Here is a 3920-nt window from a genome sequence, read left to right as displayed (position 1 = left end):
CTATAGAATTCTAATAAAATTTTCTAGCGAATTCGCAGGTTTTCTATTGGATTTTTTCATTCGTGAGAAAGCATTGGAACATCACTCAGTGACATGTTCACCATTATATGTTCACTGACATATTATATGCTCGCTGCCCCCTGTTTGTTTTGATGATTTGAAAGTGTAACATTCATTTGGAATAAAAGAACGTGAGTGGGATTTACGCTTGTTTAATCGAAAATGATTGGATATACGTTGCTCTGTTCAAAAAAAAATTGAAAATAATTATTTCGATGAGATTTTTAATACCGAGCACAAATAGCGCATTTTTTAGAGATACATCATTTACCACTGGCAATGGCCGTTTTTGGTAATTATGGGACTGTTATTAAGCTGTCGATATGTTAATTCATAATTAAATAATTTTGGAACGGTTTGTGGGAGATACGTTTATTTGTTACACCTACAGGTCATAACAACGTATCTCACAAGTGCGTACATTTTCCATTTTTTTGATGATTTGAAAGTTTAACATCTATTTGGAACAAACGAACGTGAATGGGACTTACGGTTGTTTGAACGAAAATGATTGAAGATATGTTGCTCTGATCAAAAAAAAATGAAAATGATTATTTCGATGATTTTTCCAATACTGAGCATAAATAGCGCATTTTTTGGAAATACGTCACTTTACTTCTGGAAATGATGGTTTTTTGTAGTTACATGACTCTGTTACTAAGCTGTCGATATGGACAGAAAACAATAACTCTTTGATTTTCATCTCGAGTAATGAATGATTATTCAATTATTGAAAAACATGAACTCAGAAACAAAATCAATGATTTAACGGAATTTCTTATTCATGTACTCTTGATACGAAGAGAGCTCTTCAGGGCTTTGAGCTCGAAGATTTTTGCCTTGTGCATAAAATGCACGATCCAGTCAATAGCGCCACGATTCACTTAACTTTAACCGAGGTCTAACCGTGGTTTCCTAATCCAAAAACTGGCCCTCAGCACTAAAGCGCCAATTGTTCGTGAACGCGCGCAACCGCGCGCGTTATAGATCTGAGAATATTATTATAGGAGTGTGAGAATATTATGGGAGAGAAGAAATATCGATGTGTATTTTAATGAATAAAGAGGAGAAAATTGTGTTAAAATTAAGAATTGAAGTGTGTTAAAATTAAGAGGTTTTTATTATTAATACTGCAGTGCCATTTCGTTTTCTTCCTGGTGGATTATTATTAATAACTGCAGTGAATAACTGCAGCGACATTTCGTTGTCTTCCTGGTGGAAATGATGTAAGTAGATTTCTTTCAATATAAATCCTTCGACGTAATAAAAAAGTACAGTAAGAAAAGAAATAATCTTAAAGTTATCGAGTTTTGTACGTGTTTACATACATTCGTTAGCTTCTTGGAAAAAAAAGTCGATAGTCGTGAACAACGTAAAGAGAAGAGAAAAGAAAGGGGAAACAATAACTCGTGAATCGTAGAGTAGAATTGCTTCCTTTATTAAAAGTTCAAATATTTCTCCAATTCTCCAGCATCAAAACGAGATTTGATTCATTTATATCGTATCACTTGGTTAGACGATATATTTGACAATTAAACATGATTTGCTTGATTTCATTTTCTACAGCTTTTTTTTCCTATGAGAAAGAGAAGGACAGAGATGAAAATTAGCTGCAATTGATGTTGTTAAAGATCAATTGTTCTTAAATATTGGAAAAATATTTTTCCATTGAATAAAACATTCTCATGTGATTTTTATTCTTCTCCTTTTTTCAGACCTGGCTTGAAGCAAATACGTGACGGAGGTTTCGAGTTTATCTTGTTATCAACACACCGGAGAGTTTTCCTTTGCTGGCGGAATAATCAATTTGTATCGATGAATGTGGTGATTTATTGAAGAAATTGATGGGATAATTATGATGACGATGTTGATGTTGATGATGTTGATGATAATAATAATGATGATGGTGATGATTTGTCGATAAGGAAGATAACTTTGATTTTTTTATTTTATGAATTGTTTATGATTTGATGATATACTAATTGATAAAATGAATGATAAATTGAAAACGATGGAAATATTGTGATGTATGCCCCTGAAAGTTTTATATGAGTGAGATAAAGTTACAGAGATTTTAATTGGTTTTGAATGTACGAGAATTTGAATTGAATTTGAATTTGTACGAGACAAATCTACTGAATCGAGACAAATCTACTCAATCGAGTTACTTGAGAGTACAGCTGACTTCCGATGAAAGCATGAAATTTCCAGATTTGAAAATTTGAATGCATCATATGACCTTTCATATGATAGTCATGTCATCCTCTTCTTGCGGTTCGGATTTTTTTTTCTGAATTTTAATTCTTTTTAAATTCTTCTATTTTATGGTAAACGAAAATAGCTTCTTAATGTTTTTTNACAAATCTACTGAATCGAGACAAATCTACTCAATCGAGTTACTTGAGAGTACAGCTGACTTCCGATGAAAGCATGAAATTTCCAGATTTGAAAATTTGAATGCATCATATGACCTTTCATATGATAGTCATGTCATCCTCTTCTTGCGGTTCGGATTTTTTTTTCTGAATTTTAATTCTTTTTAAATTCTTCTATTTTATGGTAAACGAAAATAGCTTCTTAATGTTTTTTCATGGTATTTTTAATCAGACCGATTCTCAGCGCTAAAGCGCTGATTGTTCGTAAACGCGCGCAACCGCGCGCATTATGGATCTCTATCAGGAGAGGACGAATGAATTTTCAAAGCGCGCAGTAACTCCGAACAAGTTCTTCTCATTCAAAAATTAATTTCTCCCCTCCCTAATTGAGATGAAGTAATGAAACCAAAGCTTACCGATTGAGAATTATATGTTTAATAAATGACATCGGTTTCATCTCTTAATCACAATTAGGAACAGAGGAATGAATTTTCAAATGCGCGGAGAAAGCCCGAACGGCTTTCCGACGTCGAGTGAGCCCGGAGGGGCTCTCCCGATTGGAAAATTCATTATTCCCATCCTAATTAAGATGAAGGAATGAAACCGATACCGATCGATAGAGAATTAAATTATCAATAAATGACAGCGGTTTCATTACTTAATCTCAACTAGGAGCGGAGGAATGAATTTTCAAATGCGCGGAGAAACCCCGAACGGCTCTTCGGCGTCGACTGAGTCCGGAGTAGTCCAGTGAACGAAGGTCTAACATACGAATGTTTGCTAATCAGGCTCCATTTTTGACACAATTTGTGATTTGGGCGTATGAATCAAATGGCGGATGTTTAAGGTTCCCCAAATTTGTGTGGGGGTTGAAAAAGCTAAAAAACTACCCCGGAAAACAGTTTTTTCGAAATAACTCGTGAATAACGCGCTGTACGTCCAAAAATGGGATATACAAAGTTGTCGAGCTCAAAATTCTACACAAAAAATGTTTGGGGCACTTTACCCCTATTCCCAACCGTTCATCCCCCAGAGCCGCATGAAGATCAGATGGGAAAAAAAAATGTTTTCCATTTAAAAAATTGAAGTAAATGAATTTTTTTTTGTAATTCGGAATATCAGTGTTTTTTTTTAATAGCTTCTTTATTTATTCAAAGCGCATTTAATATATGTTGCTATTTATATCTTGACATCGAATCGATGAATTTTTTTTTCTTTTCTTCCATATTTTTTATTAGAACATTTACCACAAATTTTGTCTCGATCGGACCCGCGAATCTCCTATGGATTCAAAGTTAAACGCAATTTTCTAGCTCCAACCCATAAATCTGGCGCCGGGAATGAGAAACTTTTGTGCGAGAGAGAAGTCTCCGTCTCGCTCCCACTGGCTACAGCATTGTTGCGACCATTTGCGCATGCGCGCACGGGCTTCTGGGACATCACGGACTGAATGCGAGAAAAAGAATAATTTGAGGTTTTTCGTCA

The sequence above is a fragment of the Diachasma alloeum genome, unplaced genomic scaffold, assembly GCF_001412515.2.
Source record: "Diachasma alloeum isolate Michigan unplaced genomic scaffold, Dall2.0 Dall_scaffold_01521, whole genome shotgun sequence".
Taxonomy (NCBI): Eukaryota; Metazoa; Arthropoda; class Insecta; order Hymenoptera; family Braconidae; genus Diachasma; species Diachasma alloeum.
Note: the sequence above shows the minus strand (reverse complement) of the source record.